The following is a 25,032-nucleotide window of genomic DNA, read 5'->3' as shown; positions in this document are numbered from 1 at the left end:
CTAAGCATGAAACAAGAGGAGAGATTCCAGTAACCTTCATATGGTTGGATGATATGGTCGCCAAAATAATTAGTAGAGAACCTCTTTCTTGTGTGCTAATATACTAGTTGCTTTTAGAAAAGAGCGCAAGTTGCTTAGCGGCATTCCAAAGGAGTCCCAAAATTTCTAATTGTCATAACTCATCTTAGCAATATCATTCAAACTAAGTTGTCTATAGGGTTTGAATTACAAATTGAAATATATGGTAGCTAGCCTTTAATGCTCTTCTTTATAATGTAATTCATGCCACCCAGTTAACAGCTGTCTTCACCCTGTTTATAATGTATCTATAAAATATGCTATACATGTTCAAAAGGTGAGGTTCCTACTACTCGGATCATTACCCATCAGGAGAATATAGATCCTTTCTGCCTGAACACCCCCTTCTTCCCACATACAAAAAAATTAAATGTCATTAGTGACAGGAACATAAAGGAAGAGGCTAAATGGAGAGGTCACTGGCGTAACTATAGGGGATACAGGGGATGCAGTTGCACCCGGGCCCAAGAGCCTTAGGGGGCCCATAAGGCCTCTCTTCTCCATGTAGGGAGCCCAGTACTATGAATAAAGCATTATAGTTGGGGGGCCCTGTTACAGGTTTTACATTGGGCCCAAAAGCTTCAAGTTACGCCTCTGTGCTAAAGGGTTAAGAGAAGTCGGGGGGACCCAAGATAAACTTTTGCACCCAGGCCCATGATCTTTTAGCTATACCCCGGGAGAGTTGATCTCATGTAAGCATAGCTGTTTTCATAACTCTTATAGACTATAATCAAGAAAGCCACTCTCCAATTAAATCATCTATATATGGTATGACCAGCCACCTTGGCTTGCAAAATGGGGGGAGGATCAATAGGAGGAGTCTCGAAGGTGGAAGGTGGGCCTCCTATTGAACATTAATGCATATCCTGTAGCTATGCCATAGATGACTAAACTGGAAAAACCTGTATAATTGTCAAAATGTGTCAGTCTCTATCAAAATTGGAGAGAAGCTGAGTATTCAGTGTCTGTGGCTTTTTCATTTTAAGAGTTAAATATTTCTAGTGTCTTGAATCAGTAAGACAAATATTCAAAGTACAATACATGCAATCTGCATAAAATTATGCTTGGAAAGCAAATGTAAGCCTTTATTAGTTCTGGTTTTACAAAATCTTTCCACATGCCATCTTTGTATTTTTCTTCTCCCAATTGCACAGTACATGTGCCATATGCAAGTCAGGTCAAGCTAGCTATTATTATATGACCGCAGACAAAAAAGAAACGTATTAACTGAAAAAATTATTTTCAATTCATTTTGTCTTAACTAAATTAAATAGGAAAAATGGAAAAGGAGAAGAAAAATGTTGGGATGTTAAAAACATATTAGCAGCATGTGTCTTTTTATATATTGGATAAACTGAATACACTAGAAGATAGTTGCGCATGTACCCCATATTTAAACTATGAATCAGTTTGCATTTTACAATGTTTACATCCCGGCTCATGCACATACAAGTCTTATTTCTTAAACACATGTGTGACTAGATTGAAAAACCTTATGAGTAGTGTTGAGCGAACGGAGTCACTAGAACTGTGTTTAAGGTTGAACTTTTGTTAAAAGTTCAGTTCAACATGAACTGGAACCAAGTGTTTGGTAAAGTTCTACTCAAGACAGGGTTCTACTTGTTCAGTTTGCTCAACACTTGTCCTGAACACTGATGTATAACACTCTCCGAGTGCTGTACAGGACGTTTATGGCTCTTAGACAGTGTTATACTCCAGTTTTAAGGGTTTGGTGAACTTCCAGTTTAAACTTATTTGCACTGAACCAGACTTTTTCATACATTTGGCATATATGAGGTCTATTGCTAAATACAGTATAGGAAAAATGGCATAAGTAGGATGTCATGGTAATGGGGTTATACAGGTCCGACAGTCACCAAGTTATGACTTACAGTGCCCAGGGACAGATCGCAGGTTCCACTGATTTCCAACTTCCCAAATTCAACACTTATGCAAGATAGAACCCAAATTGCACCCAATGCAGCCTAGCATGCCCCAACAATCTTCTCTGCCACCACTGACCATTTTTGGCAGATAGGTCAGCCACCTCAGTTCTCCATGGATACAAGCTTCACACACAATCAACACACTTCAGGATTATGAATCGCTTAAGGGGTCAAGGAAATGGACTAAATAAAGTTTAAAGCTTTATTCTAAAAAGGGTAAGCAGTGCTTGGATAAAAATGTACAAAAGGAGATATTAACAAAAGGGTAAGAAGCATACAAGTACACACAAAAGAGTATGAAAATAAAAAGGAATACAATTATAGAAATACCAGTCTATGAAGTTGTTTCAAATGGTCCTGGCATAGAAAGATGGACAGTCCTGCATTTAGAAGCAAATCCTGGGTCTGACAAAGGGGGAAAGATCCCCCTTTAGGTTCCTCTGGGCTCCACCTCTACTGTCCTCTTTATGACATCACCGAAGGCTTGCTAAGTAGATATGCAGTTTAATATTTTGGCTATATTTACCCAGCAGTCACTCCAATACAGAAGCTATGGCCACCATATTTCACATCATGAATTTACCTACAACTGGATACCAAACACTATATGTGCAGGGTTATACATTTGGCAGGTGTGCGATTCTACAAGTCCTGAGAATCACACAGCAATGGCATGTTTGGAAAATGCTCCCAGGCCTGAAGATATATCCGGTGTCTAATTAAAATACTTATTACTTAAAATCACAGTTATTAATTTCCCCTTTGATTAATAACAGTAGCATCCCCATGCCGCAAAGTTGGGTTTGTGTATTGGAGACAGGGTGGGAGACAATGGTGGAGACAATGTAAACAATTAACATCCATTTGAACTTGGTAACTTCATCATTGAAAAATATTGCATCCTGAGGTCATTGTATCTTGAGGGATCGCTGTATATGGTGGAACTTCAAATCTGTCACAGGAAATCTGCTCTGAATAAGTGGGTGGTTTACTCGAAGAGAAGCTCTTTCATTGTAAAGAAGTTAGGATGTATGAATGGTTAGATTGAGCATATGTAGATACTTGTGTTATGTAATGACATTTGCCTTATACAATATTATCTTACAAGTCAATATGATGAAAATCTGCAACACAATGATCACAGAAGTCTACACCTGCTTTAACCCCCTCATGACGTGGCCCTTTTTCTTTTTCCATTTTCGCTTTTTCCTCCTCCCTTTAAAAAAACCGTAACTCCTTTATTTATCCATCGACGTCGCTGTATGAGGGCTTGTTTTTTGCGGGACGAGTTGTTTTTTTCAATAGTACTATTTAAAGTACCATATAATGTACTGAAAAACTTTAAAAAAATTCTAAGTGGAGTAAAATGAAAAAAACGACATTTCGCCATCTTTTAGTGCGTCTTGTTTCTACGCTGCACAAACTGCAACAAAAACGACATGATAACTTTATTCTATGGGTCGGTACGATTACTATGATACCAAACTTGTATAGTTTTTTTTTTTTACTATACTCTTTTTTTTTTTTTCAAAGACATTTAATTTTTTTCAATTATTTTCTGCCGTCATTTTGTGTGCGCAATAACTTTTTTATTTTTCCGTCGACATAGTTTAACAAGGGCTCATTTTTTGCAGGATGTTCTGTAGTTTCTGATAGTACCAATTTGGAATGCATATGACTTTTTGATCGCTTTTTATTGCGTTTTTTCTGGGAGACAGGGTAACTAAAAAAGTGCATTTCTGGCGTTCTTTTTTTTTTCTTTTCGTACAACGTTCACTGTGCAGGAAAAATAATGCACTACTTTGAAGGTTTGGACTTTTACGGACGCGGCGATACCAAATACATATTTTTAATTTATTATTTAGATTTTTTAATAATAGATATGGCAAAAGGGGGGGTGATTTAAACTTTTACAACTTTTCTTTTTTTTTCAATTAAAAAAAACTTTATTGATTTTTTTTTACATTACTTTGAAGTCCCCCTGGGGGACTTTAACATGCGATGCTTTGATCGCTCCTGCAGTATGACATAATGCTATAGCATTACGTCATACTGGTTTTTGACAGGCAGTCTATCAAGCCACCCCACGGGGATGGCTTGATAGGCAGTCTGTTATGGCAGCCCTGGGGCCTTACATTAGGCCCCCGGCTGCCATGACACCTGCACGGCTCCCCCGATCTCACCGCGGGGGGGGCCGTGCAGGACCCCTGAACATGGTTCGGGGGATTTAAATGCCGCTGTCAGAATTGACAGCGGCATTTAAATGGTTAATAGCTGCGATCGGCCACAATGTATGCGATCGGCCGCAGCTGATGCCCGCAATGTATGAAGAGAGGTTGCCACGCAACCTCTCTTCATACATACCCCAACACTCCATGACGTACCGCTACGTCATTGGTCGTGAAGGGGTTAACAGCCATCTCTCCCTCGCTGCTGTCTGGTAAACCTTGGTTTAGGCCTAGCCTTCACTTCTGTGTACATGCCCATAATATTGCTCAGTGCAGGAACATTTACTGTCAAGCATGAGGTCAGATCCCATCCTTCGAGAACAGGAAAGCCTTTTCCAAAGCTTACATAGAAAGTTATAAGGTGCAGACACCTAATGGAAATCTAAAACTATATGGCAAAACATGGAGGGAGCTTAGTTCCTGTATTAAAATAATACCTAACCCGACTGCAATGTTGTTAAATCCTAACAAGGCGACCACTCATGTGTTAAGTAGTGAAATCTGTAGTTTATATTAATTTGAGATTTTGCAATTGTAAATGTTGGTTTAGCTCACAAATGGGTGCCCATTGGGTATTCTTAAACATGGGATATTTTAGGATCCATATGCTTACCCACCCATTCCACTTTCTATATTAAGGAATTTTATAGAAGGTTTGCCTGAAATTCGACTTTCCGTATAAAATGTACCTATTTTATGATTCATGTCCGCACTTGTGTTTTCTATTTTGTTCAAATTCTAATTGTATTTAATTAGGTTTATTGCTGTATGAGAACTTTATTTGCCATACAGGTTTCACTGTTGGTCAAGAACGTTACAAGCTTCCCTTGATACTCATACTAGAGAGTGTGAGTCAATCCGGTTAAGTTCCATTATTATTGCCAGTAGAAAATATAATTTATGTTATTCTTTACCTAGGCTCTTTGCCACACAATTTTGATGCAATAAAATTACATTTCATATTTTTGAATGATTTACAGTTGTACAGGACTTATAAATCAGAAGAGTGAAATAGGTTATGAATTGGTATGTATGTTTTTCCAAAAATGTCTAAATGAAATACTTTGAAACGCACTAAAAGACCTTCACAGTTCTCCATCTGGAAGCCATAATTGAAGTTAATAACACTTGTTTAGACATAAGGAAACTCTTTGACACCTCTACAATTTGAAGTGAAATGATCAAACAGACATCATCTACTTGTGAGGAATGAAAGTAGTTGGCTCTGGCACTATGTCATTTTAAGGCATATTCTTTCCATCTCCATTTAATAATGTTCAAACAATGTTCCATGTAGTAGTTAAGGTTCTGAACCTTAAATCAGACCAATTAGCAGATCTCGTAAAAAATAGGAATTTAGCTCACGGAGTCCAGTAATTGTTTGCTATAAATAAATGCTAAAAAAAAAAGCAAATATTTTTAGCAAAACGTATTATTTATTTAATCCTTAAACTGGAAAATGTTGTTCCTTTTACTGTTATTTTAATTAATAAGAAATATTAGGGATTTGTCTGGGGTCTGTTTCTCTTCTTGGCCCTAAGTGCCTATTTTATTAAAACTCAAACAAGTTTGTAAATGATCTTCATTAAAAATTATATCTTCTTTTCTTCTTTTCACCCTCCACCCAGCTGGCCACAGCTACAATGTTTACATGTAGAGATGAGCGAGTATACTCGCTAAGGCTAACTACTCGAGCGAGTAGTGCCTTAGTCAAGTATTTGCCCGCTTGTCTCTAAAGATGCGGGGAGCGGCGGGGGAGAGTGGGGAGGAATGGAGGGGAGATCCCTCTCTCCCTCTCTCCCCTCCGCTCCCCCCTGCTCACTCCCGCAACTCACCTGTCACCCGCGCCGGCAGCCAAATCTTTAGAGACGAGCGGGGAGATACTCGACTAAGGCACTACTCACTCGAGTAGTTAGCCTTAGAGAGTATGCTCGCTCATCTCTATTTACATACTCGACTAGTACATGGCCTCCCCTTCCTTCCCATACATTATACTGAGCATAGCTTCACCCAATAGCTCTGGCATTGTGGGATGAATCAGTTACAAGACAGGGATGTGGCTGCTGTACAGAGACAAGAGGACCAGCTTGGGTACTGGGGTTCTGATTGACATGGTAGTGATTAAAACTGGGGCAGTCTGACTAATGCATTGTATTAGTGAATCGACCTCAGTGTTTCAAAAACAAGAAGATTTGTAAAATGTTTCTGAACAGTTTGTAAATTGTTTGCAAACAATTTACAAATATTTTGAAAACAATTTCCAAACTATTTTGAAACCTCCATAGAAACAAAAGAAATACAGGAGCGATTTGTAAACATTGTTTTCATAAACATGAATCGAAGGGTAGACCAAGCTTTACGGGACAGGCTTGATTTAGCCTGTGATTCCTAAAAACACGTTCTAGGTGGTAACCATCATTTTAATAATATCTGACCAAGCATGTGTGACCACTCTATGTGAAAATTAATGACAGATACAGAAACAGCAGGCAGTTTAAGGCTGGGCATATACTTCAGATAGACAAATGAGCATTAAGCCCACAGCTACATCATGTGTCCACTCTTACCTTATGTCTAATTTTATTAAAGACTGGGATTTTTCATTAAATCAATTCAACACAATATCACGACATGCTAGTAAAACAATTGAATCCTGCAACTCACATCACAAACACTGGGTGGCTACAGTAGACTTTTATAGTATACAGATCTTCTGACAGAGAATAACTAGATCATGTTGTTTTGAAAAGCAGGTTATCTCATGTTTGTTAATATATCCATTCAAGAGGAAAGGACACATCTGTATTCCTCCCAACCTTCCAATACATATACATGTTGACCTAACCTGGAACTGGGAGTGAGCCTGTGCCAGACTTCTCTAGTGGCGGTTTATCTTCCCTGAGAACAAAAGGATTGAGCATGTTGAAAGACCCCATACACAGTAGATGGTCGGCCAACCCCACTAAATGCAACAATGTTGCCAATATTAATTTATTGTGTGTCACAATCTTAAAGAGATTGTATCATTAGAAAATAACCTATGGCATGAATCAAGTTTATATGCTAAACATATTTTTGTGATTTTTTTATTTATTTATTTTTTTTATAGTTATGTCATGATCTATATCTAAAATAGCAAATTAAGTTTTATAGTGCTGTTCCTCTAGGTGATGGGGAGTTGTGGGATGTAATTTTTATACTCATCCACTCCCCAGTTCCCATGGTGTCCGCTGGTGAAGATCACGCTGGCACAAAGATATAACTGTTCTCTGAGTAATATGTGCATGTTTTCCCATACAAGTGTATAGGAAATTGCGCACATGTAACTGGTTGTGGTTAGTGGTGTGACACAGGTTCAGGATGTGGCGGAGATGACAGATAGAGGCAGAGAAGAGTCATATATTCATGACCAGTACAATCTTCACCGCCGAACACCGTGGGAACCGGGTATTGGGTGGGTATAAAAATGACATCCCCTGACTCCCCGTCACATCAGGAACAGCACTATATTAGGCCCTTTAAAATCTTGCCCTTGTCACACGAACCACTAAGGCTAATAGTGTGTTTAGACAGAATGATTATCTTCAATTTAAACATAAGCCAGCAATGGAACGATGAACAGGAATTATGAGGTGCTTCTTCGTCGTTCAGTTTCAGCTAGCATAGAAATCATTGCTGGCTTGTGCACTTTTCGTGCAGTTTAAAGACTGATTATTCAATGTTTCACATAGGAATGTGGAACACTGAACCAGAAGTTAATGAGCCAGTGATGACATCATGAGCTACACGAGCACGAATGAGCTGGTGATGTCATCACCAGCTTGTTCTCTCGGGCCAACAAGAATTGGGCTCTTCTCGTTATGTCTAAAAGTAGCTTAACAATAGTCTGTCACTTTTTGTTCAGTAGTGAAAATTTCTCAGCAGTCATCTCATTGTCAAATTACGATAAAAGGTGTCACCTATACAGAGGTAACACAGGATCCACCACTCACAATAGATAATAGTCACACCTTATCTACCCCACTTCCTGTACAGTGACCTCCACACAAGGCACACAGCACGTCTAGAAATCTCTCCCACAGAAGGCAATGGGTCGCCTCCTGTCCATTCTGTGAATGGCCTACGAGTTCTTCTGGAAACTACTGCATATCTCTACATGTCATTAACTGTAGCTCAGGCAAGATGGAAGTTCTCATAGTCATGTATAGCCAATAGAATAATAAACATTTACAATCAGAAAATAAAAACAGATTACAACATAGAATGTTTTGCTCTCTGGTTTTAATTAGCAAAAATATAAGTGATGCATTCTACTATAAGAGGAAAAACCCCTTATGCTGCCATGGTTAAATATTATGAATAGCCGTTGATCCAAATCAACTCATGTAGCATATGGCAATGGTTCATTTATTTCATTTTCTATTTTAACCCTTTCCAATTCAATTTGTATTTTGGTTTTCCTAGGGGGCTTAGTATTTTTCTGCCGTTATACAAAGGCGCTATCTGCTGGCTAAAGCCAGTACTGCATGAGGTGACACGTTGGATAGGCTCTGACGCAGAGAGGCTGGCAATATACAGTAAGAGAACCCCGACGGACATCTTCCAACATTGGAGCTGTATAGCCTTAAATCATAATGTCTTCAGAGATCAGACAGTAGATTGGAAAGGGTTAAATCCAAAAGAGGTTAATTTTTATCATAATTAAGATTATACACTGTATTTAAAATACAGGAGTCAGGGTTCAAGATACTCACTAGTCCAAGGGGCCCTCTCGCTTGCATGTTATGTTCCCTTCCATCTCCCCGATGTACTGGAGATGTGGAGGAGAGCATGGTAAAATACTACCCATATTTTGGGAATGCCCATTGCTGACCAGGTTTTGGACTGAGGTGTGGAAAGTCACTTCAAAATTCACCAATTTCACCCTACCCGAATCATCTGTGTTGTTCCTGTTGCACCTTAATGGCATGCCACTGGCTACATATAAGTGTTTGGTGGTGCAATATCTGGCGAATACAGCAAGAGCCTGTATACCGAGGGTGTGGTGGCAGACTACCCGCCCTTCAGTCCGGATGTGATTCAGTATAATAGAGGAGACAATGGAGATGGAGGACCTGACAGCATCATTAAAAGGTACACAAGACAAGTTCAGGAAAACATGGTTTTACTGGATTGAATTCCAAGACACAATGGAATACCGTAATGCTTACAACTCCTAATTACACAAAAGCGCCATAGGGAAATATTGGTAGCAAGGGGATTAGCATCATTCAAGTAAGGCTGCATACAGACGAACATATATCGGCTCGGTTTTCACGCTGAGCCGATATACGTTGTCCTCATGTGCAGGGGGGGAGGATGGAAGAGCCAGGAGCAGGAACTGAGCTCCCGCCCCCTCTCTGCCTTCTCTTCGCCCCTCTGCACTATTTGCAATGGGGAGAGGCGGGCCAGGGGCGGGGCTAAGTTCTGAGAATTAGCCCCACCCCCGTTCCGCCTCTCCACATTGCAAATAGTGCAGAGGGGCGGAGGGGAGGCAGAGAGGGGGCGGGAGCTCAGTTCCTGCTCCTGGCTTTTCCATCCTCCCCCCCCCTGCACACGAGGACAACGTATATCGGCTCGGCGTGAAAACCGAGCCGATATACATAGTGGGAATGCAGCCTAAAGCTTGGTCACATTGCTGGAATTATGGCTACCTATAATCTCACCTCTCTTACATCTTACACTTCATAAGGTAGAAACTCTCCCCCCCCCCCACCCTTTTTTGTTCTTCTCTCTTCTTCTTCTCTCCTTCCTCATCCTCATCCTCACCCCTTCTCCTTCACCCTCCGGTAATTTTTCTAGGTCTCTGTTCCCCACTTCCTCCCAACTAGTTGCTTTTAAAATAAAAACAGTGGTCTCCCAGCAAGGGAAAGTTCAGAGTCCTGGATAGGTTTAAGTAAATCACAAATTTGAAATAAAGAAGCAGAACACAGATTCTGTCTTACTATGGTCCACCGTTCAATACTTAAAGAGGTGAATCTGCAGGACATGTTAGGGGGCTTACGTCCCCCATATGTGACTCTACTCCGCTTCATTAGTTTATTGGACGAGATTGAATCTGGTCTATTTGACCAGGAGTTTTATGTTACACTTAAGCAATGCAAAATGTTTATTACCAATTTTGTTTTGGATGGTTATTTCCCTTACATGGCCCAACAATGTCAACCATTACGTCTTGAGAAAACGAGAAAACTTTTCTAAATAAAGAATTTATTTTAAAAATATATATATTTTATAAATATTCAAATGTATGCAAATGTATAAAGTTAACTAAGATGACTGACTCATAATAATTATGTTTTGATACCTTCTAGTTTATCTCTAGTCCAAATAACCTTTTTCTCTCCAAACTTTTATTAGAAGTAACAGGAAAGTAAACTGTTTGTGGCTAATGTCTTAAAAGCAACATAGACATTAGCCAGCAACCCAGAAATACAATCTATATTTCATACATTGCCTCTGTTCCCCTCTGACTTATTTAAAAAATATAGCAAACTACTGCATGATACAGATAATGGGAATATGATGTCATTAGGGAAACATATGTTTATTTTTAAAGGGCCCAGTGGGATTTTTCCATGTGTTGAACAGCTCTGTCTAAGCCTTGATTCATTCATTTGACTTCTTGTGAATCATAAAACAGGTTTCACTTGTCTCAAGTGTTACTTCAAGCATTATGTATCATTTAGAGGAGAAAATGGCTACACATCCTCTCTTCTGAATGCAGACCAATAAGCAGTCTCTTATATTTCATTTGCTATGGCATATTAAATTACATTGTAAGCTTTTGTCTTTTGGGAACCCTTTCATTCATCTGGCAGGTCCATGATTTAGCTGAAGGCCATCTAAGCAAAAAGTATGTTGTTACAAGACTAATTTGGACTTTGTGCGTGCTTAAACCCTATAGTTTACCATGTTCTGTTTATTTGTGAAATGCTTTCTGACACCTATCCTCAATTAAATTCTTAGATCTCTAAACTGTTTTTAGGAATTACACCCATTAAGCTTGTACATTCAGCAGTTATTAGGCTGCACATTTCTTGCTTTAAAACAGACATTCAGAATAATAGTTTTTGTTAAATGTAAGAAGATAACAAAAAGTTGGTTCCTTATCATGAAATTATAAAGACGGATCAAATCAAATGTATTATTATAATAACTGCAATAAAAAAATGTAATTTTTATGATAGCACAAAATGTGTAATACTTTACTGCTAATGATTTTAGAAATATGCCTGTCACATACTCTCTGGTTTTGAGCTGTGTTTATCTAGAACCTGTTATGTTGTTCCAGCCACAAACATAAAGTGTAGCTGGCGTGGCATCTTGACGTCAACCCAGGTTACATGAGATCGCATCTTCGGTGCTTGTACCCCATCATTCAGTGCTGGGCATTGCAAAAGGCCCCTTAGGTGTCATCTGTCAGAAATCCCTCAGTGTGTTTTTTCACTGCAGAAGGTCCCTTAGGTATCGTGTATCGAAAATTCCTCAGTGTTTTATGCTCCCTTCTTCTCTTCCTTGCTTCAGCATTTCCTGTGGTGTATCAAACTGATTGGACAACATGAAGCGTTTTATCTTTGCCTAGCTCTGGTAGCATTTCTATTTGCTATATGTTCTTCCATAATTTCCATCTAGGGATAGAATAGGTCCCCAAGGTTTGAGACATGGGGCTATCCCTATAGAGGCAATCACCCTATTTTTAGGCAGGGCCTGCCAAGACAAAGTTGGTTAGGGATAGCTTTCCTTATCCTGTATGTTGTTATCGCTAGTTGCCCTATTTTGTGTGTACCTCATTTTGGGGATATAATTAAGGATGAGCGAGTATACTCGCTAAGGCACTACTCATTCGAGTAATGTCCCTTAGATGAGTATCTCCCTGCTCGTCCTTAAAGATTCGGGGGCCGCAGCGGGGCGGGGAGCTGCGGGGGAGAGCGGGGAGAAACGGTGCGGAGATCTCTCTCTCCCGCCCGCTCTCCCCTGCTCCCCGCTGCGACTCACCTGTCAGCCGCAGCGGCCCCCGAATCTTTAAGGACGAGCAGGGAGATACTCGGCTAAGGCACATTACTCGAACGAGTAGTGCCTTAGCGAGTATACTCGCTCATCCTTAGATATAATACATACAAACGTTAGTCCATTTTGGACAATAGTTACACCGTGTTTAGAAGTGTTGTTGATGTCTATAAGAAGTGCTATACTTGAGCTCTGCACAAGTATAACAGAAGCTTTTAAATGAAAATGAAACATAAACTTTAAAAAAGATTAAAAAAAGTAAAGTAGGTCCTAGACCTTTTGGATATTTCTGTATTACAGATCTGCATAACTGCTGAGTTTTTTACCACTCATACCAGTCTATAACCCTACTACTGAAGGCATATTACTGTACAGTACATTCCATATACCTTTAATATGGAGGCCTTATCACTTGTACACAGCTTTGCCATGAGCATAAAGCCTCATAATTTATGGATATGCCATAAAAGCCTAATAGGTGTGTCTCCCACTTGATATAGGCTAGCTGCTCTCCCCATGCAAGTCAATGGAGGGGTAAGTCATGTGGCCTTCTCCATTAAAACTTATGTAAGCTATGGAAAGAGCTAAGCAAGCATGCTAATTTTCAACCTGAATTGGGCGTGGCTTGCACAGACTAATATGTCATATGCATTTCTGCTTCTCTCTTATGCTGCACATCATCGCCTCTCCATAGACTTCCATGGGCAGCATGTAATCTGATCAATCAGCGAGCTGAAAGTCTTTCTTGTCTACAAATATGAATTTTATCAGAGTGACTGATCAATTTAGGGGAATGGAAGAGGATGCCATGAGTCTGAAACGTGGGGGGGGGGGGAAACATTTTTCTCTGATTAGATATATTACAAAGTTTCTTATACTCACTTATGCAAAGTTAGTTCAAAGTTCAGTGACTATTTAAGCTAAAAATAATCCATTCGTTTTGTATGGGAAAATGTATTCGTAGCTTTTAGTTTTTTCTTAGTAAAAAAAACGTGTTGATCATTTGACTCAGGAAATAAAATAAAAAATATTAGGTTTCTCACTTTTCTCTAACAGAGTGCACATCATGTCAATTTTCCAGATCAGATCCTTAAATAATTAAATTCCTGCTTCTTCACAATAAAGTCACCAGGGTCTATGTGACCTTCTGCTACAGCCACGTGTGGGAATTTGACCTAATTTAGTTGTGTTAAAATTAGAAACGGTGCATGGAATATTACTTAAGAAAATACTCCTTTTCTGCTGCCAGCCAGTATTTCCCTCTGTAATTGTCTTCGTGATAAACATGGCAGCTCGGACACACGGCTCAAGTTTACTTAGTTACTCGGAGACCAGGATCCAGATGTTGCAAAACACACTGTGCCACTCAGTCATAATTAAGTCAAGTCTAATATGCATCTGTCAGGAGCTATTGACCTTCACTGGTGATGTTGAAATAAAAGCTTTGATACTCTAGCAGACGTTTAAGGATTTTTGACGGAATAATGTCAAAGGTTTGCCTGTTTTGGCAGGATATTAGCTCTTGAGATTCTAATGACAAATGTTTTATGCCTAATCTAAAACAACAATGAAATGGTGATATTTCAATAGGGATGTCTAATATGTAGTATCACTTTACCCTTGCGAGTCTCTGAAAGATCCAAGAACCTATGAACACTTAAAACCTTCAAGGTGACACTAATGATACTAAAATACTCCATTACTGAAATACAGTAAAAACGATGAGATTTTTAACCTTTTTAAGATCATTAGAGGTATCCATTATATTACTGGTATATTATCCCTCAATAAATTGGTAATGGAAGAAGACAAACCTATTGCATCTGTCATCTGCCATCAGTCTTCAATGAGAAATATCAGTATATATTAGTACAAAATGTAAAGAATAAAATGCCTAAAATCAGTTAAAGTGAAACTATGCAAAATGTCATTATAGCATGTTTTTCTCCTTTTATAATATTAGTCCATAGATCAATATTTTAAACATCACTCTCATAATAAAAGGTCCCTGAAAAGTGGGTGAGGAGACTTATAAGGCCATGCACGCTCCTCTGGATAATTTATGCAAATAAGGCTGGCTGCCCACGAGCGTGACGGGCTCCGCCGCGGAACATTCCGCGGCGAAGCCCGTCACGGCGCCCCCCCAGAGCCCCTATACTTACCAGCGGATCCGGCTTCTTCGCGCCCACATGACGCTTCCCCGCCCACCGCCGCCGCGTCACATGACACGCCCACATGACGCGGCAGCGGTAGGCGGGAAAGCGTTTTCACGCTATCTTCCGCTGTGTTACAGCGGGAGATAGCGTGAACGGATGGCTTCCATTGACTGCAATGGAAGCCGTCAGCGCGTACACCCACGGCAAATAGAGCATGCCGCGGGTGAGGACGGGAGATTTCACGGTGCGGAATTCCGCTGTGGAATTCCGCACCGTGTGCCCTGAGCTATTAGGTTCAATAGAACCTAATAGCTGCGGGCAACGCAGCGGATTTTCGCCGCGAATTACGCGGCGGAAATCCGTTCGTGGGAAGGAGGCCTAAGGAAGATGGAACAATACCTCTGCAGCGCCACCTATTGGATGGAAGCATTCCTTCAAATCAATGCATGACTTTTTAACAAGTCTGTGAAAAAATGATAGGAAGCCAAAGCAGAAAACCATACACAGACAGCTGTAAATTTCCCAGAGGAGCGTGCATGGCCTTATAAGACTCCTCACTCACTTTTCAAGTATCTTCTCACATCCCTCCTTGGGGAGAGATGATTCCATCCCTCGACCTACTCACCTCCTAGTTGTCTCTACACACTTTTTGGGTGCTCTCCTTAAGGACAGACGACACCCCTCTTGACCCATGTCACAGGCCTCTCACAAACCTACTGCACACTGATGAGGAGCAAAAACCGTGAGTAGCTGCCTGTGTATGGTTTTCTGGCTTGGTTTCCTATTCCCAATAATTGTTTCACAGACTTGTTAAAAAGTCATACATTGATTTGAAGGAATGATGCCATCCAATAGGTGGCGCTGCAGAGGTATTGTTCCATCTTCCTTATTCTCATAACAAAAGAGACAATCATGTAATATTAACTTCATACAAACCTGAGTAGCTGTCTGGGCAGAAGTGTAGATACCATAAATGTAGGCCGTGTAGCTGCTATGGGGCCCTTGAAGAGAGGGGGTCCAGTACTGATTAGTTTCATCAACCTTCTTTGATACTGGATGGCAAAAACTTCAGCAGGACTATTCTCTCTAGTTGAACTGTATTGTTAGCAGGCAAGGAGTGAGAGATTGTCCAATGGTCGTAGAAAGGGTATGAGGAGAATACTCTAAATCAGTGTTTCCCAACTCCATTTTTCAATGCATCCCAACAGGTCACGTTTTCTGGATTTGCTCAGTATTGCACAGGTGAGGTAATTATTGTCAGTGCCTCGGACATTGCCACAGGTGTTTGTTATTATAGGATTTTTTTTTTAAAAGACCTGTTGAGGCCTAGAATTGGGTAATACTGCTCTAAAACCTTCTCCCCCACATTGCAAAATCCAACTCCATTCCAACTCTAACAAGAAATCTAGGTTGCCACTGTACCTGGGTCCAAATAGCTTGGGTGGCGGGGGCCAAGGTGATCAGGTATAGTTGCTCTTTGTGTCAAGCAGACTGTAGGCTAGACAGAGGCATACTGTTATGCTGATCCACAGGACCCTACATATACATCTGGATTTGGCATTGGTGCTGAACCAAGTAATCTTCACAGGCTACAATTGAGAAAACTTCCATGTTTGCCTAGTCTAGCTCTTCATCTTGAGCAAGTTGTCCATAATTGTGCAGACCAAGGTTTAGTGTTTTGGAGGCATCCGTACCTGGTTGAATACACAGAATTTATTTTAGGGATTGTTAAGCTTTTCTTTGCAAAAGAACGGCTCCCCCATTGGGGGTCTTGTATTTGGACCCAGTGTCAGAATAATATTTTTAATTTTGAATTATAAAGCATAAATTATGTTTAAAAATATCTGCAGCAAATGCTTTGTCATATGAAATTTTGTGATAGGACATTTCATTGGTGATATGGTACTAGTAGTTGTTACTTTTTGTTACCTACATTCATAATTGAAGAAAGGGATAAAGATATAAATGTTTGCCATAAATGTGTACAGACTCCCCACAAAATCTATTCATGGGTCTCTTGGGAACCCGTGGACTTTATGTTAGGAACCCTTGCTTTATTTAATCATTTTTTAATTATGTTAAAGATGTCCAATTAAAGGCGTTTTCCCATTCCAACAAGTTATCCCCTATCTACGGATAGAAGATAATTAGCTGATCAATGAGATTTTGACTGCTGGGACCCCTCTGATCACAAGAACAGGGAACCCAGTCGGTCCCTGAATGAATGAAGTGCAAGTTGGGCAAGCGCAGAGCACTGTATTCATTTCAATGAACGTTTTTGTTGGATAACAACAATAAATATATATAAGACTTCCCCCCCCCCCCCTCTGCTTAATATCTATAGAAAAATATTTTAAAGAAAGATTAAAAAAAAATAATAATAATGATTAATATTTTAAAGAAAGATTATTTTAAAATTAATGACAAAATTAATCATTAATTTTTATTTTTTTTTAAATCTTTCTTTAAAATATTTTTCTATAGATATTAAGCAGGGGGCGGGGGGGGGGGGGAGTCTTATATATATTTATTGTTTTTATCCAACAAAAACGTCCATATTCCCCATCAAAAATAATAATATATATTGTGAGGGATTAGCGTTTAGGATCGGTAGCAACCTGGGCATAAGCAGTCAGAGACAGTGACACTTGCGATAAAGTCTTTAGTCCAGGCTTTGCCTGGGTTTATTTCCAAGCAAACAAAGCAAAATACAGGCCTTAACATCAGGCAAACATAAAGTAAATCCTGCTCGTCTGAGCACTTACTATACATGGAGCGTCCCTGTCTACACACTGGTAACCAAACTGGCTCCTGCACACAGCCAGCCAGGAGTTTCAGACCTGCAGAGGTCTCAGCTCTCTCTTAGGCCCTGTAGGCCCAGGCTTTATATGGCCTGGTACCAGCCTCACCTGGTACGTGGGAGTGACCATCCCACCCTTCACTTTGGTCACTCCAGGAAAAGCCGGCCCGGATTATGCGGCTTGGAGCCACCTACTTGCTACAACATGTTAGTAGCTTAATGCTACTAACACTATACTGCCGGCTTCCTCCACCGAGCCCAGGCTGCTCGGTGGCACGTATCTGCCCAAGCGCTCCCCAAAGCAGCATAGGAGAGCATCCTAGGCGAGATATACCTGCCCTCCAGCACCTTGCCGGTCACCGTCTCACAATATATACATAAAAAATGCAATCTCTACTTATGATAATCCAAAATTGGTACAATATTTTATCTTGACTATACTGCTAATGGTCTTTCCCTTTTTTTTATATATATGATAACACTAAATATTGTATTTTTCAAGTGCATGAATTAAGATACTAGATATGTATTTATTTGTTTATTCATATTATTTATATATATATTAATATACATCTTATTTTACCAATATATTCTAACTTCAGGATCTACCAAATCCAATATCAATTAAATTTCAGCATGCGTATCCCGGGCCCCGCGTCACCACGCCAATGACGTCATCACGTCATTTTGCGTCATTACGCAACCTCACGCCGCCACTCATTACAATACCCATACGACTTAGTTTTCCATCCATGGGCTATTACGTCGGTGACATCATCATGTCACCCGGCGTCATTACGCTGTTTAACGCTGCTATTCAATGCAGCATAGAGATACCCCACGTCTCACCTATGCGTCACCATGCCGATGACGTCATCACGTCAGCCGGCATCACCACGCCGACTGACGCTGCCATTCAATGCTGTACAGAGGAGTCTCAGCCCCTACACCCACCCACAATAAGCCATACACTATTAGGCCTTAGTCAGACGGGCGTTTTTACGCGCGATCTGCGCATGCGTCCGGCGATTTTTTTTAAACGCTTTTTATGCGCTCGTCCGATAAATTATAGAACAGAAATCGCAGATCGCACCTATCTGCGATCTGCGATTCCTGTTCTCTTCTCTATATGCGCTAAATGGGGCCGGCGGCAGCAGCGCCGACCCCATTGAGAACATATAGAAGACAAATCATTCTTCTCTTCCACAGCTGTAACAGCTGTGGCAGAGAAGAACGATGTTTGCCCATTGAATTCAATGGAGCCGGCAATACAGCGCAGGGACCAATCTGATTGGTCCCGCTGAGCCAATGAGAGGCAGCAGTCACTCACCCATTCATGAATTCATGAATGGGTGTGTGAGTGAGAGCTGCCTCTGATTGGTCAGGCTGTGACCAATTAGAGGCAGCTCATTCAGCAGGTGGGGATTTTAAAGCCCCGGCTGCTGAATACTATAGAGAAGCAGTTCAGAAGAACTGCCGGCGGTCGCGGCTGAACTCCAACTACAGCAGAAAGGTGAGTATAAATTTTTTTTTTATTTTTACACATTTCTGGATGAATTGCAGGGAAGTGCTTATATATTTAAGCCCTTCCCGACAATTCATCCCGCGCTCGCCCGCAGCGCATTGCTTTCAATGGAGCCGGCTGTATTGCCGGCTCCATTGAATTCAATGCGCTGGACAGCTGCGGCGCGCTTCTAATGAAACGCGGATTTTTCGGGCGATTTTTTGGCCCCGATCACGCGATTTGCGGATGCGCATCCGTCATGCGATCCGCAAATCATGCGAAAAACCGCCCGTGTGACTAAGGCCTTAAGGTACCGGAGTGGGCGGGCAGACACACCAACATCATCAATCATGTGACCGCTAAGTCACATGATCTCCTCTAATCCCAGAAGTGGTTTCAGTTTCATTTTTGCCCCAATAACCTTTAATCCAACACCGCACACATGACGTGGAGGTCATGTGAGCGGCAACCACCCAGAACTTCAATGAGATGATTACCACATCACATATGTAAGTTACTATATAAAGATGTATTGTTATGCAATTTATTATGTACTTGATAAAGTCGCTTTTATGCGACGAAATGCGTTGTACCTGAATAAACCTTTTAGACAATAATATTATTGTCAAAACCGGTCGTTTGTTTGAGGCAGCGCAGGAGCATTTTTTTATTTTTTTATTATTTTGAAGTTTAATCATTTTATAGAATTATATCTATTACCTGTTTTGAACTTTGCCAATACAACCACATCTGTAAAAACCTGTTTGATTACAGTGTGTGTTTTCAACTATTAGGACATCTGATAACTCATCCCGAATGGTGACCCTAAGGTGGCTGAGAATGAACCTGCTGGAATCTCCTCTCTGCATCCTATCACTTCGGAGACCCAGGAAGCTTCCAAGGATCTTGCACAGCCCTCTACATCTGCGACAATGCCACACCTTGCTGCACCATGACAGTGAAGGCCAGCTGCTAATCCCACTCCTGGATTGCAAGTGGACCAGCATGTGTTGGAATACTTGCAATCCAAAAAAAACTAGAACAGCACAGAACTCTATTGCTGCAGTTTGGCCAATAATTTAAGGGAATTACCATGGCACTTGACCTACACAATGCAGGTCACAATTGCTACACTATTCTATATGCCTCAAGGCATGTCCACCTCCCTATGAAACAAACAAGTGCTTTGTGACCCTAGACACCTAGAGGAGCAATCGGAGAAGGCTTTCCCAACCTCCTGCAGACTACTTCCATGTGCCTCCACCACCTCCTCAACCCTAGTACCACAAGTACATGCCCTATCAAATTGGCCATGGGTCTCAGCCTTCATTGACTTGAACCCATGGTCAATTTTATAGGCATAATTCATACAATGTATCCCCCTAAATTCAACAAAAAAAATGAAAGCACAGCTGGCTTTAAAAAAATGATGCTGTTTGGAGAGATCAGTTCATCTGGTTATTTGAACATAGTCCATCTGCCACATAACTGCTCCCTGAGGACTCAGAAAGTAGTCAGTGAAGATATCTCTGACTCGGAGAGGAGATGTTGCTGGTCTGCTCCCTGAAGACTAAGAGAGTAGTCCATGAAGATGTCCCTGACTCAGAGACCAGATGCTGCTGGTCTGCAATGTAGTCTAGTCTGATCCACAACTTTAAATGCGAGAGTTGCAGGTTCAGCCTCTTCAGCATTCCAATCCACATCGTTGTGCCGGCATTAGAGATGAGCGAACGTGTCCGTTACGGACACATCCGCACCCGGACACCGGCTTTAGCGAACACTGCAGTGTTCGCGCGTAAGTGTCCGGGTGCCGCCGGGGGGCGGGGAGATGCGCGGCGGCGCGGGCGGCAGTAGCGGGGAACAGGGGGGAGCCCTCTCTCTCTCCCTCTCCCCCCCACTCCCCGCCGCACCCCCCCGCGCTGCCACGGCGGCCCCCGAACTTTTTCGCCCGAACACCGAGGTGTTCGCAAAGTTCGGTGTTCGGGCGAAAAAGGGGCGGGGCCGAACGTGTTCGCTCATCTCTAGCCGGCATAAATTATGCAGAAGCCATACAGGTTAAATGCATACACATTGTCAGGTTTCAGCTGAAATGCGCTATGGAAAACTCTCTACTTGTTGGTGAGAATGCTAAGGATGCACTCAACAAAATGCCAAGCACTTGAGTCGATAATTAAAGACATGCCTCCTGGTGTCCATATCCCTGCAAGTGAAGAGGCGCATAATATGACTGTTGAGGCCAAAACCCTTATCAGCCGCAATGACAAATGGGGCAGGTGGACCTCAAGAGCCCAGAACTTTCTGTGGTACTCGCAGGGACAGCTGGTTTGTCATACGTTGCTGACTGAGTCTGGAAGCCCTGAAAATGTGACCATCTGCAGCACTTCCATAGGCCCTGATATCCACAAGTATAAATTGATAGTTATTGTCAGCAAGAGCCAACAGCACTACAAAGAAGTACTGCTTATAATTGTAATATCGGGAACCTGATTGGAGCGGCTTTTTTTAACATGGATGTGTTTGCCATCCAGCACCATAATGCAGTTTGGAAACTGTTCGGCAGCTTGGAATCCCTCGGTAATGTCCATCCAGTCTTCACGAGAGCGTAGAGCATCACCAAAGGTACCAGATGCTGCCAAAGTAAGGTATTCCTGATGATCCCATCTGTTCTCCAACAGAAACTTGAAGTACAATGAAGCATATAAATTCCCACTGGCCAGAAACCTGCACAAAGAAGCCAAACAAAAAAAATTAAGCTAAATGTTAATTTTAAAAAGCACATTACAGTACAGAACAATGCTGTAGAAGACATTTATAAAACAGAGAGTTTATAACATAGAACAGCACATGTACGTACCTCAGGCTGACCAGGAATCGTTCTGCAGGAGATATACACCGACACCAACATGTTGGTGTAATTCTGGATCACACTTCCTCCAGAAGTTTGATGGACAGCTGGACTGACAAACAACAGAAGGTGATGAACTTACCTGGATGGCGTCTCAAGTCATCATAAAGAGTATAGAAATGCCCCTTACACTGCGACACCAGAGAATGGACCCAGAACCTCCTCCTTCTAGACCATTCTCAAGCATCTCATGTGACTGCCCAAATTGGCAAGATAGTAACCAAGCAAAAAAACATCATCCTCATGAGAAGACATGTCTCCAAGCTCAGTAACTCTCTCACAAACCCAGAAAGTGCAAAAAGCATAGCAGAATGGAGCGTGACCACACATGTGACCTATTTATGGTTGATTACAGTGAGCAAGGACAATTAGGACAACTTGTCTTGTTTGCATGTGTTTTTCACGTGCAAATATGCATGGCTTGCGTGCCAAAAACAGCAAAATATACGTCAATACATGTGCAAAAAAATCCTCGTTCATTCTGCTAATGCGCAGAGTTAAGGCACATGCAAATGCACATATACTTATGTGATGGAGCCCGTAAAGATCAAGAAAAACTGTTCTACTTGATTGCTAAAGCATATAACACTACCATACCTAGCAAATCAGTGTCACTCTAGTGATGGACAGGACAAGAGTTCTTGGTACCAGAGGCAGCAGTCTCAGTATGTTGCTGCTATGACAGAAGGGAAGTATACTCAAAGTGGCCTTCTCCTGCTGTGATACATGCGGGACTGTGTTAGGAAACGGTGGAGTGCTGATTCAGTACAGATGCCATACAAGTTACTAGTAAGAGCACAATTCAATCCGAAGACAATGCAAATTTTATCATGAACGTCTGAGTTGGAATTTGGTGCGCTCGCCTTGTTGGACCTGTGTGCATTCCAGGTACTTTCAGCGCAGATGAGTAACTTAATCTTCCGCAGCGATGGTGGATGACTTCCTGGATGATCTGCCCCTATCATAGCAGGAGGGGGCCACTTTGAGTACACTTTCCTTACTTCAGTCATAGCAGCTATCCTACGGGACTTAGAGAGATGTGGAAAGCAGATTTCTGCTTTTCACATGCTACTTCTCAAGTTTGAAATTGGGTTTTATTCTCTATGATTTACAGAGGTCACAACACAATATTGAAATCCATGTGTTACGGCCCAACTGTCCTATGTACCATACCATCATGTAGTACATCCATGCCTTCTAATTCAAGTCAAGAACCTCATGTGGCGCAGAGTATTAAGGCTGCAGAAATGCAGTCCTAAGCTCTCGCTCACGACTTGAAGGTTGCAGGTTCATTCCCTGCTTGGTTCAGGTAGCCAGCTCAAGCTTGACTCAGCCTTCCATCCTTCTGAGGTTAGTAAAATGAGTACCCAGCTTGGTGGGGGGTAATGAATAAATTACCTGAAGGTGCTGTGGAATAAGTTGGTGCTATAGAAATGACAAGATTTATTTTATTTTATTCAAGTACACTTCTGTTATTTCAATATAGGACACCAGTTTTAAGATATAACTCTGAATCTGTCTTTTTGATTACGTCCTGTATACACTGATGCCTAATATTTGCTCTCAAATGAGTAATGCCCTAGAAGGAATAGTTCATTGTATCCTGGCACCCAAGGGCATAACTTGAAGCTCTTGAGCCCCAATGCAAAATCTGTAATGGGCCCCCCAACTATAATGCTTTATTCATAGTACTGGGCTCCCTATATGGAGAAGGGAGGCCTTATGGTCCCCCTAAGGCTCCTGGGCCTGGGGGCAACCACATTCCTTGCATCCCCTATAGTTATGCCAGTTCTGGCACCTACAGCATCACTTAAGAGACATTGTCCAATTGGTTGTACGAAGGACCTTAAGGATATTCTTAATCTATAAATTGCAACTTCACCTCCTCTCAGTAGAACCTTTGGCCGCTGCCTTCTTCACCCACTTACCCCTTGTCCCATCATTGCATGTTACAATATCATTACCTGAATAAACATTTAAGCATATATTGCAATATATGTTAATTTGACCCATTGTCCTTTTTGCCTTTTATACATATCTATGCTTAGCAAGCAGTAAGAATTATTTTGTTAAACCTATTGTATAGCCAAATATCCTCGTCCAGTGAAAACTGTTCCTTTAAAAGCTACTTTACTGTTTGTCTGCAAGTTATCATTTGTTAGTGCAAATCCATTACAGCTAATTGTACTTGCCTTTCAAAGATAGACTTTCTCTCCACATCTGGTTCAAATTTGTTCTTGAATCGTCCAACAAATGTTACAACAGGACTGTACAATGTGCACTATATTAAATTGTTGAATGACCCGAGCCTGAAGGTGAGAAACAAATTTGCACCCTGTTAAAATATCCAATTACAATGTTTGGTCATATACAGTAAGTTATTAATATAGGATTAGGCCCTGGGTTCTAGAATATCATTTGCAACTTCCATTTCAAGGGGAGAGAGGTTATAGACAATTACAGCAGGTAACATTTGGAAAGGACCTTACAAGCTTATAGAGTGATTTATTCCTAGGAGAAACTAAAAATGAATAAAATGAAATAGGTCTACAATGTGTGAGAAAGGGGGCTGCAATGGCAAGCCATTCTCCTGGCAATTATCAATACCTCCATGGTTAAACAATATATTCTGTAATGGGTTCTCATGTTTTCCTAGTGAAACAATTCTATAAGAGAATGCTCTTCACATCTCAGAAATGCATGAAATTACCTTGGGAGGTCAGTTAAGATATTAGAGGCAATAAAAGCTATTTAATGCTGGTTATGTATAAAAGGCTGGGAAATGTTTTCATGTAATTAACGAGATGCCCACTAAATACTTGTATAGAGTACAATGACACATGTATCATCCTGTTACAAAAATTACATATACGCTACAGCTCATTAATTTTAATATACCACCCAAATTGTTGATTCTTTTGGAAATGAACAAAAAAAGCTAGTTCGTGATGAATATGGATTTATTGAGGCAATTAAATAAATACTGTGATCCCTAATAAAGGCCCAATAAGTGTGGATATTCTGATGAGGAACAGATTTTAGGAAATCAAGGTTCAGTTCATTTGTAAACAATGGAGGGAATTCGGTGGCATAACTAGACGTTCTTGGGCCCCAATACTAAATCTGTATCAGTACCCCCTACATACCATGTGTCATTTATAATACTGGTGTCTACATATGTGATAAAGGGGTCTTTGAGTCCCCTAAAGCTCCAAGGCCCCATAGCGACTGCTACCTATGCACAGTCTATAGCTACATCCCTGTAGGAATTTATCATCAGGGGAGTTTTTGACAACACTTCTCTGGCATACTTTTGTTCCCTTCTCCAGTTTAAAATACAACAAATTAATCAAATGGGTAAGGTAC

The sequence above is a fragment of the Eleutherodactylus coqui genome, chromosome 7 (assembly GCF_035609145.1).
Source record: "Eleutherodactylus coqui strain aEleCoq1 chromosome 7, aEleCoq1.hap1, whole genome shotgun sequence".
Taxonomy (NCBI): domain Eukaryota; kingdom Metazoa; phylum Chordata; class Amphibia; order Anura; family Eleutherodactylidae; genus Eleutherodactylus; species Eleutherodactylus coqui.
Note: the sequence above shows the minus strand (reverse complement) of the source record.